General features: G+C 37.4%; 8 non-coding genes and 45 pseudogenes across 8 annotated transcripts; all 53 read left to right on the forward strand.

The window, feature by feature from the left end:
* Nucleotides 1–50: 50 nt before the first annotated feature.
* LOC148498791 (5S ribosomal RNA) lies at nucleotides 51–169 on the forward strand. The gene has a single exon (XR_015871462.1). It is a non-coding gene; the product is annotated as a 5S ribosomal RNA (ribosomal RNA).
* A 116-nt stretch (nucleotides 170–285) lies between these two features.
* LOC148498792 (5S ribosomal RNA) lies at nucleotides 286–404 on the forward strand (annotated as a pseudogene).
* Nucleotides 405–520: 116 nt separating this feature from the next.
* On the forward strand, nucleotides 521–639 carry LOC148498793 (5S ribosomal RNA; annotated as a pseudogene).
* Nucleotides 640–763: 124 nt separating this feature from the next.
* On the forward strand, nucleotides 764–882 carry LOC148498794 (5S ribosomal RNA; annotated as a pseudogene).
* Nucleotides 883–998: 116 nt separating this feature from the next.
* Nucleotides 999–1,117, forward strand: LOC148498795 (5S ribosomal RNA; annotated as a pseudogene).
* A 116-nt stretch (nucleotides 1,118–1,233) lies between these two features.
* Nucleotides 1,234–1,352, forward strand: LOC148498796 (5S ribosomal RNA; annotated as a pseudogene).
* Nucleotides 1,353–1,468: 116 nt separating this feature from the next.
* LOC148498797 (5S ribosomal RNA) lies at nucleotides 1,469–1,587 on the forward strand (annotated as a pseudogene).
* A 116-nt stretch (nucleotides 1,588–1,703) lies between these two features.
* LOC148498798 (5S ribosomal RNA) lies at nucleotides 1,704–1,822 on the forward strand (annotated as a pseudogene).
* A 115-nt stretch (nucleotides 1,823–1,937) lies between these two features.
* LOC148498799 (5S ribosomal RNA) lies at nucleotides 1,938–2,056 on the forward strand (annotated as a pseudogene).
* Nucleotides 2,057–2,172: 116 nt separating this feature from the next.
* LOC148498800 (5S ribosomal RNA) lies at nucleotides 2,173–2,291 on the forward strand (annotated as a pseudogene).
* A 116-nt stretch (nucleotides 2,292–2,407) lies between these two features.
* LOC148498801 (5S ribosomal RNA) lies at nucleotides 2,408–2,526 on the forward strand. The gene has a single exon (XR_015870365.1). It is a non-coding gene; the product is annotated as a 5S ribosomal RNA (ribosomal RNA).
* A 116-nt stretch (nucleotides 2,527–2,642) lies between these two features.
* Nucleotides 2,643–2,761, forward strand: LOC148498802 (5S ribosomal RNA; annotated as a pseudogene).
* Nucleotides 2,762–2,877: 116 nt separating this feature from the next.
* Nucleotides 2,878–2,996, forward strand: LOC148498803 (5S ribosomal RNA). Its single transcript, XR_015870366.1, has one exon. It is a non-coding gene; the product is annotated as a 5S ribosomal RNA (ribosomal RNA).
* Nucleotides 2,997–3,112: 116 nt separating this feature from the next.
* On the forward strand, nucleotides 3,113–3,231 carry LOC148498804 (5S ribosomal RNA; annotated as a pseudogene).
* A 115-nt stretch (nucleotides 3,232–3,346) lies between these two features.
* Nucleotides 3,347–3,465, forward strand: LOC148498805 (5S ribosomal RNA; annotated as a pseudogene).
* Nucleotides 3,466–3,589: 124 nt separating this feature from the next.
* Nucleotides 3,590–3,708, forward strand: LOC148498806 (5S ribosomal RNA; annotated as a pseudogene).
* Nucleotides 3,709–3,824: 116 nt separating this feature from the next.
* Nucleotides 3,825–3,943, forward strand: LOC148498807 (5S ribosomal RNA; annotated as a pseudogene).
* A 116-nt stretch (nucleotides 3,944–4,059) lies between these two features.
* Nucleotides 4,060–4,178, forward strand: LOC148498808 (5S ribosomal RNA; annotated as a pseudogene).
* A 116-nt stretch (nucleotides 4,179–4,294) lies between these two features.
* Nucleotides 4,295–4,413, forward strand: LOC148498809 (5S ribosomal RNA; annotated as a pseudogene).
* A 116-nt stretch (nucleotides 4,414–4,529) lies between these two features.
* LOC148498810 (5S ribosomal RNA) lies at nucleotides 4,530–4,648 on the forward strand (annotated as a pseudogene).
* Nucleotides 4,649–4,763: 115 nt separating this feature from the next.
* LOC148498811 (5S ribosomal RNA) lies at nucleotides 4,764–4,882 on the forward strand (annotated as a pseudogene).
* Nucleotides 4,883–4,998: 116 nt separating this feature from the next.
* LOC148498812 (5S ribosomal RNA) lies at nucleotides 4,999–5,117 on the forward strand (annotated as a pseudogene).
* Nucleotides 5,118–5,233: 116 nt separating this feature from the next.
* LOC148498813 (5S ribosomal RNA) lies at nucleotides 5,234–5,352 on the forward strand. Its single transcript, XR_015870368.1, has one exon. It is a non-coding gene; the product is annotated as a 5S ribosomal RNA (ribosomal RNA).
* Nucleotides 5,353–5,468: 116 nt separating this feature from the next.
* On the forward strand, nucleotides 5,469–5,587 carry LOC148498814 (5S ribosomal RNA; annotated as a pseudogene).
* Nucleotides 5,588–5,703: 116 nt separating this feature from the next.
* LOC148498815 (5S ribosomal RNA) lies at nucleotides 5,704–5,822 on the forward strand. The gene has a single exon (XR_015870369.1). It is a non-coding gene; the product is annotated as a 5S ribosomal RNA (ribosomal RNA).
* A 116-nt stretch (nucleotides 5,823–5,938) lies between these two features.
* LOC148498816 (5S ribosomal RNA) lies at nucleotides 5,939–6,057 on the forward strand (annotated as a pseudogene).
* A 115-nt stretch (nucleotides 6,058–6,172) lies between these two features.
* On the forward strand, nucleotides 6,173–6,291 carry LOC148498817 (5S ribosomal RNA; annotated as a pseudogene).
* Nucleotides 6,292–6,415: 124 nt separating this feature from the next.
* On the forward strand, nucleotides 6,416–6,534 carry LOC148498818 (5S ribosomal RNA; annotated as a pseudogene).
* A 116-nt stretch (nucleotides 6,535–6,650) lies between these two features.
* LOC148498819 (5S ribosomal RNA) lies at nucleotides 6,651–6,769 on the forward strand (annotated as a pseudogene).
* Nucleotides 6,770–6,885: 116 nt separating this feature from the next.
* Nucleotides 6,886–7,004, forward strand: LOC148498820 (5S ribosomal RNA; annotated as a pseudogene).
* Nucleotides 7,005–7,120: 116 nt separating this feature from the next.
* LOC148498821 (5S ribosomal RNA) lies at nucleotides 7,121–7,239 on the forward strand (annotated as a pseudogene).
* Nucleotides 7,240–7,355: 116 nt separating this feature from the next.
* LOC148498822 (5S ribosomal RNA) lies at nucleotides 7,356–7,474 on the forward strand (annotated as a pseudogene).
* A 115-nt stretch (nucleotides 7,475–7,589) lies between these two features.
* On the forward strand, nucleotides 7,590–7,708 carry LOC148498823 (5S ribosomal RNA; annotated as a pseudogene).
* Nucleotides 7,709–7,823: 115 nt separating this feature from the next.
* LOC148498824 (5S ribosomal RNA) lies at nucleotides 7,824–7,942 on the forward strand. Its single transcript, XR_015871076.1, has one exon. It is a non-coding gene; the product is annotated as a 5S ribosomal RNA (ribosomal RNA).
* Nucleotides 7,943–8,057: 115 nt separating this feature from the next.
* Nucleotides 8,058–8,176, forward strand: LOC148498825 (5S ribosomal RNA; annotated as a pseudogene).
* A 116-nt stretch (nucleotides 8,177–8,292) lies between these two features.
* Nucleotides 8,293–8,411, forward strand: LOC148498826 (5S ribosomal RNA; annotated as a pseudogene).
* A 124-nt stretch (nucleotides 8,412–8,535) lies between these two features.
* LOC148498827 (5S ribosomal RNA) lies at nucleotides 8,536–8,654 on the forward strand. Its single transcript, XR_015871093.1, has one exon. It is a non-coding gene; the product is annotated as a 5S ribosomal RNA (ribosomal RNA).
* Nucleotides 8,655–8,770: 116 nt separating this feature from the next.
* Nucleotides 8,771–8,889, forward strand: LOC148498828 (5S ribosomal RNA; annotated as a pseudogene).
* A 116-nt stretch (nucleotides 8,890–9,005) lies between these two features.
* Nucleotides 9,006–9,124, forward strand: LOC148498829 (5S ribosomal RNA; annotated as a pseudogene).
* A 116-nt stretch (nucleotides 9,125–9,240) lies between these two features.
* LOC148498830 (5S ribosomal RNA) lies at nucleotides 9,241–9,359 on the forward strand. The gene has a single exon (XR_015870370.1). It is a non-coding gene; the product is annotated as a 5S ribosomal RNA (ribosomal RNA).
* Nucleotides 9,360–9,475: 116 nt separating this feature from the next.
* LOC148498831 (5S ribosomal RNA) lies at nucleotides 9,476–9,594 on the forward strand (annotated as a pseudogene).
* A 115-nt stretch (nucleotides 9,595–9,709) lies between these two features.
* Nucleotides 9,710–9,828, forward strand: LOC148498832 (5S ribosomal RNA; annotated as a pseudogene).
* Nucleotides 9,829–9,952: 124 nt separating this feature from the next.
* Nucleotides 9,953–10,071, forward strand: LOC148498833 (5S ribosomal RNA; annotated as a pseudogene).
* Nucleotides 10,072–10,187: 116 nt separating this feature from the next.
* Nucleotides 10,188–10,306, forward strand: LOC148498834 (5S ribosomal RNA; annotated as a pseudogene).
* Nucleotides 10,307–10,422: 116 nt separating this feature from the next.
* On the forward strand, nucleotides 10,423–10,541 carry LOC148498835 (5S ribosomal RNA; annotated as a pseudogene).
* Nucleotides 10,542–10,657: 116 nt separating this feature from the next.
* Nucleotides 10,658–10,776, forward strand: LOC148498836 (5S ribosomal RNA; annotated as a pseudogene).
* Nucleotides 10,777–10,892: 116 nt separating this feature from the next.
* Nucleotides 10,893–11,011, forward strand: LOC148498837 (5S ribosomal RNA; annotated as a pseudogene).
* A 116-nt stretch (nucleotides 11,012–11,127) lies between these two features.
* On the forward strand, nucleotides 11,128–11,246 carry LOC148498838 (5S ribosomal RNA; annotated as a pseudogene).
* A 116-nt stretch (nucleotides 11,247–11,362) lies between these two features.
* LOC148498839 (5S ribosomal RNA) lies at nucleotides 11,363–11,481 on the forward strand (annotated as a pseudogene).
* A 116-nt stretch (nucleotides 11,482–11,597) lies between these two features.
* LOC148498840 (5S ribosomal RNA) lies at nucleotides 11,598–11,716 on the forward strand (annotated as a pseudogene).
* A 116-nt stretch (nucleotides 11,717–11,832) lies between these two features.
* LOC148498841 (5S ribosomal RNA) lies at nucleotides 11,833–11,951 on the forward strand (annotated as a pseudogene).
* A 116-nt stretch (nucleotides 11,952–12,067) lies between these two features.
* On the forward strand, nucleotides 12,068–12,186 carry LOC148498842 (5S ribosomal RNA; annotated as a pseudogene).
* Nucleotides 12,187–12,302: 116 nt separating this feature from the next.
* On the forward strand, nucleotides 12,303–12,421 carry LOC148498843 (5S ribosomal RNA; annotated as a pseudogene).
* Nucleotides 12,422–12,500: the final 79 nt, after the last annotated feature.

Genomic DNA, 12,500 nt, shown 5'->3' on the forward strand with positions numbered 1-12,500 from the left:
ATTTACTTGAGTTAAGAAGTAATAGAGGTCTAAAGTTAATGTTTTTGAGCACCTACAGCCAAACCACACTGGACATGCCCAATCTCATCTGATCTTGGAAGCTATGCAGTGTTGGGCCTGGTTAGTACTTGGATGGGAGACCACCTGGGAATACCAGGTGCTGTAGGTAATTTTATGCAGCCATAACATTCTTTTCTATTACATTTTACATTTAATTTTTTCAGCTTATCAATGAATTTACTTGAGTAAAGAAGTAAAAGAGGTCTAAAGTTAATGTTTTTGAGCTCCTTCAGCCAAACCACACTGGACATGCCCAATCTCGTCTGATCTTTGAAGCTATGCAGTGTTGGGCCTGGTTAGTACTTGGATGGGAGACCACCTAAGAATCCCAGGTGCTGTAGGTATTTTTATACTGCCATAACAGTCTTTTCTATTACATTTTACATTAAATTTTTTCAACTTATCAATGAATTTACTTGAGTTAAGAAGTAATAGAGGTCTAAAGTTAATGCTTTTGAGCACCTACAGCCAAACCACACTGGACATGCCCAATCTCGTCTGATCTTGGAGGCTATGCAGTGTTGGGCCTGGTTAGTACTTGGACGGGAGACCACCTAGGAATACCAGGTGCTGTAGGTATTTTTATATAGCCATAACATTCTTTTCTATTACATTTTACATTACATTTTTTCAAATTATCAATGAATTTACTTGAGTTATGAAGTTAAAGAGGTCTAAAGTAAAAAAGTTAATGTTTTTTAGCGCCTACAGCCAAACCACACTGGACATGCCCAATCTCGTCTGATCTTGGAAGCTATGCAGTGTTGGGCCTGGTTAGTACTTGAATGGGAGACCACCTGGGAATACCAGGTGCTGTACGTAATTTTATACTGCCATAACATTCTTTTCTATTACATTTTACATTTAATTTTTTCAACTTATCAATGAATTTACTTGAGTTAAGAAGTAAAAGATGTCTAAAGTTAATGTTTTTGAGCACCTAAAGCCAAACCACACTGGACATGCCCAATCTCGTCTGATCTTGGAAGCTATGCAGTGTTGGGTCTGGTCAGTACTTTGATGGGATACCACCTGGGAAAAACAAGTGCAGTAGGTAATTTTATACTGCCATAACATTCTTTTCTATTACATTTTACATTTAATTTTTTCAACTTATCAATGAATTTACTTGAGTTAAGAAGTAATAGAGGTCTAAAGTTAATGTTTTTGAGCACCTGCAGCCAAACCACACTGGACATGCCCAATTTCGTCTGATCTTGGAAGCTATGCAGTGTTGGGCCTGGTTAGTACTTGGATGGGAGACCACCTGGGAATACCAGGTGCTGTAGGTAATTTTATGCAGCCATAACATTCTTTTCTATTACATTTTACATTTAATTTTTTCAACTTTTCAATGAATTTACTTGAGTTAAGAAGTAATAGAGGTCTAAATTTAATGCTTTTGAGCACTTACAGCCAAACCACACTGGACATGCCCAATCTCGTCTGATCTTGGAAGCTATGCAGTGTTGGGCCTGGTTTGTACTTGGATGGGAGACCACCTGGGAATACCAGGTGCTGTAGGTAATTTTAGACAGCCATAACATTCTTTTCTATTACATTTTACATTTAATTTTTTCAACTTATCAATGAATTTACTTGAGTTAAGAAGTAATAGACGTCTAAAGTTAATGCTTTTGAGCACCTACAGCCAAGCCACACTGGACATGCCCAATCTCGTCTGATCTTGGAAGCTATGCAGTGTTGGTCATGGATAGTATTTCGATGGGAGACCACCTGGGAATACCCGGTGCTGTAGGTAATTTTATACTGCCATAACATTCTTTTCTATTACATTTTACATTTAATTTTTTCAACTTATCAATGAATTTACTTGAGTAAAGAAGTAAAAGATGTCTAAAGTTAATGTTTTTTGCGCCTACAGCCAAACCACACTGGACATGCCCAATCTCGTCTGATCTTGGAAGCTATGCAGTGTTGGGCCTGGTTAGTACTTGAATGGGAGACCACCTGGGAATACCAGGTGCTGTAGGTAATTTTATACTGCCATAACATTCTTTTCTATTACATTTTACATTAAATTTTTTCAACTTATCAATGAATTTCCTTGAGTTAAGAAGTAATAGAGGTCTAAATGTAATGCTTTAGAGCACCTACAGCCAAACCACACTGGACATGCCCAATCTCGTCTGATCTTGGAAGCTATGCAGTGTTGGGCCCGATTTGAACTTGGATGGGAGACCACCTGGGAAAAACAAGTGCAGTAGGTAATTTTAGACAGCCATAACATTCTTTTCTATTACATTTTACATTTAATTTTTTCAACTTATCAATGAATTTACTTGAGTTAAGAAGTAAAAGAGGTCTAAAGTTAATGTTTTTGAGCACCTACAGCCAAACCACACTGGACATGCCCAATCTCGTCTGATCTTGGAAGCTATGCAGTGTTGGGCCTGGTTAGTACTTGGATGGGAGACCACCTGGGAATACCAGGTGCTGTAGGTAATTTTATACTGCCATAACATTCTTTTCTATTACATTTTACATTTAATTTTTTCAACTTGTCAATGAATTTCCTTGAGTTAAGAAGTAATAGAGGTCTAAAGTTAATGCTTATGAGCACCTACAGCCAATCCACACTGGACATGCCCAATCTCGTCTGATCTTGGTAGCTATGCAGTGTTGGGTCTGGTCAGTACTATGATGGGAGACCACCTGGGAAAAACAAGTGCAGTAGGTAATTTTATACTGCCATAACATTCTTTTCTATTACATTTTACATTTAATTTTTTCAACTTATCAATGAATTTACTTGAGTTAAGAAGTAATAGAGGTCTAAAGTTAATGTTTTTGAGCACCTACAGCCAAACCACACTGGACATGCCCAATCTCGTCTGATCTTGGAAGCTATGCAGTGTTGGGCCTGGTTAGTACTTGGATGGGAGACCACCTGGGAATACCAGGTGCTGTAGGTAATTTTATGCAGCCATAACATTCTTTTCTATTACATTTTACATTTAATTTTTTCAGCTTATCAATGAATTTACTTGAGTAAAGAAGTAAAAGAGGTCTAAAGTTAATGTTTTTGAGCTCCTTCAGCCAAACCACACTGGAGATGCCCAATCTCGTCTGATCTTTGAAGCTATGCAGTGTTGGGCCTGGTTAGTACTTGGATGGGAGACCACCTAAGAATCCCAGGTACTGTAGGTATTTTTATACTGCCATAACAGTCTTTTCTATTACATTTTACATTAAATTTTTTCAACTTATCAATGAATTTACTTGAGTTAAGATATAATAGAGGTCTAAATTAATGCTTTTGAGCACCTACAGCCAAACCACACTGGACATGCCCAATCTCGTCTGATCTTGGAGGCTTTGCAGTGTTGGGCCTGGTTAGTACTTGGACGGGAGACCACCTAGGAATACCAGGTGCTGTAGGTATTTTTATATAGCCATAACATTCTTTTCTATTACATTTTACATTACATTTTTTCAAATTATCAATGAATTTACTTGAGTTATGAAGTTAAAGAGGTCTAAAGTAAAAAAGTTAATGTTTTTTAGCGCCTACAGCCAAACCACACTGGACATGCCCAATCTCGTCTGATCTTGGAAGCTATGCAGTGTTGGGCCTGGTTAGTACTTGAATGGGAGACCACCTGGGAATACCAGGTGCTGTACGTAATTTTATACTGCCATAACATTCTTTTCTATTACATTTTACATTTAATTTTTTCAACTTATCAATGAATTTACTTGAGTTAAGAAGTAAAAGATGTCTAAAGTTAATGTTTTTGAGCACCTAAAGCCAAACCACACTGGACATGCCCAATCTCGTCTGATCTTGGAAGCTATGCAGTGTTGGGTCTGGTCAGTACTTTGATGGGAGACCACCTGGGAAAAACAAGTGCAGTAGGTAATTTTATACTGCCATAACATTCTTTTCTATTACATTTTACATTTAATTTTTTCAACTTATCAATGAATTTACTTGAGTTAAGAAGTAATAGAGGTCTAAAGTTAATGTTTTTGAGCACCTGCAGCCAAACCACACTGGACATGCCCAATTTCGTCTGATCTTGGAAGCTATGCAGTGTTGGGCCTGGTTAGTACTTGGATGGGAGACCACCTGGGAATACCAGGTGCTGTAGGTAATTTTATGCAGCCATAACATTCTTTTCTATTACATTTTACATTTAATTTTTTCAACTTTTCAATGAATTTACTTGAGTTAAGAAGTAATAGAGGTCTAAATTTAATGCTTTTGAGCACTTACAGCCAAACCACACTGGACATGCCCAATCTCGTCTGATCTTGGAAGCTATGCAGTGTTGTGCCTGGTTTGTACTTGGATGGGAGACCACCTGGGAATACCAGGTGCTGTAGGTAATTTTAGACAGCCATAACATTCTTTTCTATTACATTTTACATTTAATTTTTTCAACTTATCAATGAATTTACTTGAGTTAAGAAGTAATAGACGTCTAAAGTTAATGCTTTTGAGCACCTACAGCCAAGCCACACTGGACATGCCCAATCTCGTCTGATCTTGGAAGCTATGCAGTGTTGGTCATGGATAGTATTTCGATGGGAGACCACCTGGGAATACCCGGTGCTGTAGGTAATTTTATACTGCCATAACATTCTTTTCTATTACATTTTACATTTAATTTTTTCAACTTATCAATGAATTTACTTGAGTAAAGAAGTAAAAGATGTCTAAAGTTAATGTTTTTTGCGCCTACAGCCAAACCACACTGGACATGCCCAATCTCGTCTGATCTTGGAAGCTATGCAGTGTTGGGCCTGGTTAGTACTTGAATGGGAGACCACCTGGGAATACCAGGTGCTGTAGGTAATTTTATACTGCCATAACATTCTTTTCTATTACATTTTACATTAAATTTTTTCAACTTATCAATGAATTTCCTTGAGTTAAGAAGTAATAGAGGTCTAAATGTAATGCTTTAGAGCACCTACAGCCAAACCACACTGGACATGCCCAATCTCGTCTGATCTTGGAAGCTATGCAGTGTTGGGCCCGATTTGAACTTGGATGGGAGACCACCTGGGAAAAACAAGTGCAGTAGGTAATTTTAGACAGCCATAACATTCTTTTCTATTACATTTTACATTTAATTTTTTCAACTTATCAATGAATTTACTTGAGTTAAGAAGTAAAAGAGGTCTAAAGTTAATGTTTTTGAGCACCTACAGCCAAACCACACTGGACATGCCCAATCTCGTCTGATCTTGGAAGCTATGCAGTGTTGGGCCTGGTTAGTACTTGGATGGGAGACCACCTGGGAATACCAGGTGCTGTAGGTAATTTTATACTGCCATAACATTCTTTTCTATTACATTTTACATTTAATTTTTTCAACTTGTCAATGAATTTCCTTGAGTTAAGAAGTAATAGAGGTCTAAAGTTAATGCTTATGAGCACCTACAGCCAATCCACACTGGACATGCCCAATCTCGTCTGATCTTGGTAGCTATGCAGTGTTGGGTCTGGTCAGTACTATGATGGGAGACCACCTGGGAAAAACAAGTGCAGTAGGTAATTTTATACTGCCATAACATTCTTTTCTATTACATTTTACATTTAATTTTTTCAACTTATCAATGAATTTACTTGAGTTAAGAAGTAATAGAGGTCTAAAGTTAATGTTTTTGAGCACCTACAGCCAAACCACACTGGACATGCCCAATCTCGTCTGATCTTGGAAGCTATGCAGTGTTGGGCCTGGTTAGTACTTGGATGGGAGACCACCTGGGAATACCAGGTGCTGTAGGTAATTTTATGCAGCCATAACATTCTTTTCTATTACATTTTACATTTAATTTTTTCAGCTTATCAATGAATTTACTTGAGTAAAGAAGTAAAAGAGGTCTAAAGTTAATGTTTTTGAGCTCCTTCAGCCAAACCACACTGGAGATGCCCAATCTCGTCTGATCTTTGAAGCTATGCAGTGTTGGGCCTGGTTAGTACTTGGATGGGAGACCACCTAAGAATCCCAGGTACTGTAGGTATTTTTATACTGCCATAACAGTCTTTTCTATTACATTTTACATTAAATTTTTTCAACTTATCAATGAATTTACTTGAGTTAAGATATAATAGAGGTCTAAATTAATGCTTTTGAGCACCTACAGCCAAACCACACTGGACATGCCCAATCTCGTCTGATCTTGGAGGCTTTGCAGTGTTGGGCCTGGTTAGTACTTGGACGGGAGACCACCTAGGAATACCAGGTGCTGTAGGTATTTTTATATAGCCATAACATTCTTTTCTATTACATTTTACATTACATTTTTTCAAATTATCAATGAATTTACTTGAGTTATGAAGTTAAAGAGGTCTAAAGTAAAAAAGTTAATGTTTTTTAGCGCCTACAGCCAAACCACACTGGACATGCCCAATCTCGTCTGATCTTGGAAGCTATGCAGTGTTGGGCCTGGTTAGTACTTGAATGGGAGACCACCTGGGAATACCAGGTGCTGTACGTAATTTTATACTGCCATAACATTCTTTTCTATTACATTTTACATTTAATTTTTTCAACTTATCAATGAATTTACTTGAGTTAAGAAGTAAAAGATGTCTAAAGTTAATGTTTTTGAGCACCTAAAGCCAAACCACACTGGACATGCCCAATCTCGTCTGATCTTGGAAGCTATGCAGTGTTGGGTCTGGTCAGTACTTTGATGGGAGACCACCTGGGAAAAACAAGTGCAGTAGGTAATTTTATACTGCCATAACATTCTTTTCTATTACATTTTACATTTAATTTTTTCAACTTATCAATGAATTTACTTGAGTTAAGAAGTAATAGAGGTCTAAAGTTAATGTTTTTGAGCACCTGCAGCCAAACCACACTGGACATGCCCAATTTCGTCTGATCTTGGAAGCTATGCAGTGTTGGGCCTGGTTAGTACTTGGATGGGAGACCACCTGGGAATACCAGGTGCTGTAGGTAATTTTATGCAGCCATAACATTCTTTTCTATTACATTTTACATTTAATTTTTTCAACTTTTCAATGAATTTACTTGAGTTAAGAAGTAATAGAGGTCTAAATTTAATGCTTTTGAGCACTTACAGCCAAACCACACTGGACATGCCCAATCTCGTCTGATCTTGGAAGCTATGCAGTGTTGGGCCTGGTTTGTACTTGGATGGGAGACCACCTGGGAATACCAGGTGCTGTAGGTAATTTTAGACAGCCATAACATTCTTTTCTATTACATTTTACATTTAATTTTTTCAACTTATCAATGAATTTACTTGAGTTAAGAAGTAATAGACGTCTAAAGTTAATGCTTTTGAGCACCTACAGCCAAACCACAGTGGACATGCCCAATCTCATCTGATCTTGGACGCTATGCAGTGTTGGGCCTGGTTAGTACTTGGATGGGAGACCACCTGGGAATACCAGGAGCTGTAGGTAATTTTATACTGCCATAACATTCTTTTCTATTACATTTTACATTTAATTTTTCAACTTATCATTGAATTTACTTGAGTTAAGAAGTAAAACAGGTCTAAAGTTAATGTTTTTGAGCACCTACAGCCAAGCCACACTGGACATGCCCAATCTCGTCTGATCTTGGAAGCTATGCAGTGTTGGTCCTGGATAGTATTTCGATGGGAGACCACCTGGGAATACCCGGTGCTGTAGGTAATTTTATACTGCCATAACATTCTTTTCTATTACATTTTACATTTAATTTTTTCAACTTATCAATGAATTTACTTGAGTAAAGAAGTAAAAGATGTCTAAAGTTAATGTTTTTTGCACCTACAGCCAAACCACACTGGACATGCCCAATCTCGTCTGATCTTGGAAGCTATGCAGTGTTGGGCCTGGTTAGTACTTGAATGGGAGACCACCTGGGAATACCAGGTGCTGTAGGTAATTTTATACTGCCATAACATTCTTTTCTATTACATTTTACATTTAATTTTTTCAACTTATCAATGAATTTACTTGAGTAAAGAAGTAAAAGATGTCTAAAGTTAATGTTTTTTGCACCTACAGCCAAACCACACTGGACATGCCCAATCTCGTCTGATCTTGGAAGCTATGCAGTGTTGGGCCCGATTTGAACTTGGATGGGAGACCACCTGGGAATACCAGGTGCTGTAGATAATTTTAGACTGCCATAACATTCTTTTCTATTACATTTTACATTTAATTTTTTCAACTTATCAATGAATTTACTTGAGTTAAGAAGTAAAAGAGGTCTAAAGTTAATGTTTTTGAGCACCTACAGCCAAACCACACTGGACATGCCCAATCTCGTCTGATCTTGGAAACTATGCAGTGTTGGACCTGATTAGTACTTGGATGGGAGACCACCTAAGAATCCAAGGTGCTGTAGGTATTTTTATACTGCCATAACATTCTTTTCTATTACATTTTACATTACATTTTTTCAAATTATCAATGAATTTACTTGAGTTATGAAGTAAAAGAGGTCTAAAGTAAAAAAGTTAATGTTTTTTAGTGCCTACAGCCAAACCACACTGGACATGCCCAATCTCATCTGATCTTGGAAACTATGCAGTGTTGGGCCTGGTTAGTACTTGAATGGGAGACCACCTGGGAATACCAGGTGCTGTAGGTAATTTTATACTGCCATAAAATTCTTTTCTATTACATTTTACATTTAATTTTTTCAACTTATCAATGAATTTACTTGAGTTAAGAAGTAAAAGATGTCTAAAGTTAATGTTTTTGAGCACCTAAAGCCAAACCACACTGGACATGCCCAATCTCATCTGATCTTGGAAGCTATGCAGTATTGGTCCTGGTTAGTACTTGGATGGGAGACCACCTGGGAATACCAGGTGCTGTAGGTTATTTTATACTGCCATAACATTCTTTTCTATTACATTTTACATTTAATTTTTTCAACTTGTCAATGAATTTCCTTGAGTTAAGAAGTAATAGAGGTCTAAAGTTAATGCTTTTGAGCACCTACAGCCAATCCACACTGGACATGCCCAATCTCGTCTGATCTTGGTAGCTATGCAGTGTTGGGTCTGGTCAGTACTTTGATGGGAGACCACCTGGGAAAAACAAGTGCAGTAGGTAATTTTATACTGCCATAACATTCTTTTCTATTACATTTTACATTTAATTTTTTCAACTTATCAATGAATTTACTTGAGTTAAGAAGTAATAGAGGTCTAAAGTTAATGTTTTTGAGCACCTACAGCCAAACCACACTGGACATGCCCAATCTCGTCTGATCTTGGAAGCTATGCAGTGTTGGGCCTGGTTAGTACTTGGATGGGAGACCACCTGGGAATACCAGGTGCTGTAGGTAATTTTATGCAGCCATAACATTCTTATCTATTACATTTTACATTTAATTTTTTCAGCTTATCAATGAATTTACTTGAGTAAAGAAGTAAAAGAGGTCTAAAGTTAATGTTTTTGAGCTCCTTCAGCCAAACCACACTGGACATGCCCAATCTCGTCTGATCTTTGAAGCTATGCAGTGTTGGGCCTGGTTAGTACTTGGATGGGAGACCACCTAAGAATCCCAGGTGCTGTAGGTATTTTTATACTGCCATAACAGTCTTTTCTATTACATTTTACATTAAATTTTTTCAACTTATCAATGAATTTACTTGAGTTAAGAAGTAATAGAGGTCTAAATTAATGCTTTTGAGCACCTACAGCCAAACCACACTGGACATGCCCAATCTCGTCTGATCTTGGAGGCTTTGCAGTGTTGGGCCTGGTTAGTACTTGGACGGGAGACCACCTAGGAATACCAGGTGCTGTAGGTATTTTTATATAGCCATAACATTCTTTTCTATTACATTTTACATTACATTTTTTCAAATTATCAATGAATTTACTTGAGTTATGAAGTAAAAGAGGTCTAAAGTAAAAAAGTTAATGTTTTTTAGCGCCTACAGCCAAACCACACTGGACATGCCCAATCTCGTCTGATCTTGGAAGCTATGCAGTGTTGGGCCTGGTTAGTACTTGAATGGGAGACCACCTGGGAATACCAGGTGCTGTACGTAATTTTATACTGCCATAACATTCTTTTCTATTACATTTTACATTTAATTTTTTCAACTTATCAATGAATTTACTTGAGTTAAGAAGTAAAAGATGTCTAAAGTTAATGTTTTTGAGCACCGAAAGCCAAACCACACTGGACATGCCCAATCTCATCTGATCTTGGAAGCTATGCAGTGTTGGGCCTGGTTAGTACTTGGATGGGAGACCACCTGGGAATACCAGGTGCTGTAGGTAATTTTATACTGCCATAACATTCTTTTCTATTACATTTTACATTTAATTTTTTCAACTTGTCCATGAATTTCCTTGAGTTAAGAAGTAATAGAGGTCTAAAGTTAATGCTTTTGAACACCTACAGGCAATCCACACTGGACATGCCCAATCTCGTCTGATCTTGGAAGCTATGCAGTGTTGGGTCTGGTCAGTACTTTGATGGGAGACCACCTGGGAAAAACAAGTGCAGTAGGTAATTTTATACTGCCATAACATTCTTTTCTATTACATTTTACATTTAATTTTTTCAACTTATCAATGAATTTACTTGAGTTAAGAAGTAATAGAGGTCTAAAGTTAATGTTTTTGAGCACCTGCAGCCAAACCACACTGGACATGCCCAATTTCGTCTGATCTTGGAAGCTATGCAGTGTTGGGCCTGGTTAGTACTTGGATGGGAGACCACCTGGGAATACCAGGTGCTGTAGGTAATTTTATGCAGCCATAACATTCTTTTCTATTACATTTTACATTTAATTTTTTCAGCTTATCAATGAATTTACTTGAGTAAAGAAGTAAAAGAGGTCTAAAGTTAATGTTTTTGAGCTCCTTCAGCCAAACCACACTGGACATGCCCAATCTCATCTGATCTTTGAAGCTATGCAGTGTTGGGCCTGGTTAGTACTTGGATGGGAGACCACCTAAGAATCCCAGGTGCTGTAGGTATTTTTATACTGCCATAACAGTCTTTTCTATTACATTAAACATTAAATTTTTTCAACTTATCAATGAAATTACTTGAGTTAAGAAGTAATAGAGGTCTAAAGTTAATGCTTTTGAGCACCTACAACCAAACCACACTGGACATGCCCAATCTTGTCTGATCTTGGAGGCTATGCAGTGTTGGGCCTGGTTAGTACTTGGACGGGAGACCACCTGGAAATACCAGGTGCTGTAGGTAATTTTATATAGCCATAACATTCTTTTCTATTACATTTTACTTAACATTTTTTCAACTTATCAATGAATTTACTTGAGTTAAGAAGTAAAAGAGGTCTAAAGGTAATGTTTTTTAGTGCCTACAGCCAAACCACACTGGACATGCCCAATCTCGTCTGATCTTGGAAGCTATGCAGTGTTGGGCCTGGTTAGAACTTGAATGGGAGACCACCTGGGAATACCAGGTGCTGTAGGTAATTTTATACTGCCATAACATTCTTTTCTATTAAATTTTACATTTAATATTTTCAACTTATCAATGAATTTACTTGAGTTAAGAAGTAAAAGATGTCTAAAGTTAATATTTTTGAGCACTTACAGTCAAACCACACTGGACATGCCCAATCTCGTCTGATCTTGGAAGTTATGCAGTGTTGGGCCTGGTTAGTACTTGAATGGGAGACCACCTGGGAATACCAGGTGCTGTAGGTAATTTTATACTGCCATAACATTTTTTTCTATTACATTTTACTTTTAATTTTTTCAACTTATCAATGAATTTACTTGAGTTAAGAAGTAAAAAAGGTCTAAAGTTAATGTTTTTTAGTGCCCACAGCCAAACCACACTGGACATGCCCAATCTCGTCTGATCTTGGAAGCTATGCAGTGTTGGGCCTGGTTAGTACTTGAATGGGAGACCACCTGGGAATACCAGGTGCTGTAGGTAATTTTATACTGCCATATCATTCTTTTCTATTACATTTTACATTTAATTTTTTCAACTTATCAATGAATTTACTTGAGTTAAGAAGTAAAAGATGTCTAAAGTTAATGTTTTTGAGCACCTAAAGCCAAACCACACTGGACATGCCCAATCTCATCTGATCTTGGAAGCTATGCAGTGTTGGGCCTGGTTAGTACTTGGATGGGAGACCACCTGGGAATACCAGGTGCTGTAGGTAATTTTATACTGCCATAACATTCTTTTCTATTACATTTTACATTTAATTTTTTCAACTTGTCCATGAATTTCCTTGAGTTAAGAAGTAATAGAGGTCTAAAGTTAATGCTTTTGAGCACCTACAGCCAATCCACACTGGACTTGCCCAATCTCGTCTGATCTTGGTAGCTATGCAGTGTTGGGTCTGGTCAGTACTTTGATGGGAGACCACCTGGGAAAAACAAGTGCAGTAGGTAATTTTATACTGCCATAACATTCTTTTCTATTACATTTTACATTTAATTTTTTCAACTTATCAATGAATTTACTTGAGTT

Source organism: Taudactylus pleione, unplaced genomic scaffold, assembly GCF_031769625.1.
Source record: "Taudactylus pleione unplaced genomic scaffold, aTauple2 ptg000550l, whole genome shotgun sequence".
In the NCBI taxonomy this organism is placed as follows: domain Eukaryota; kingdom Metazoa; phylum Chordata; class Amphibia; order Anura; family Myobatrachidae; genus Taudactylus; species Taudactylus pleione.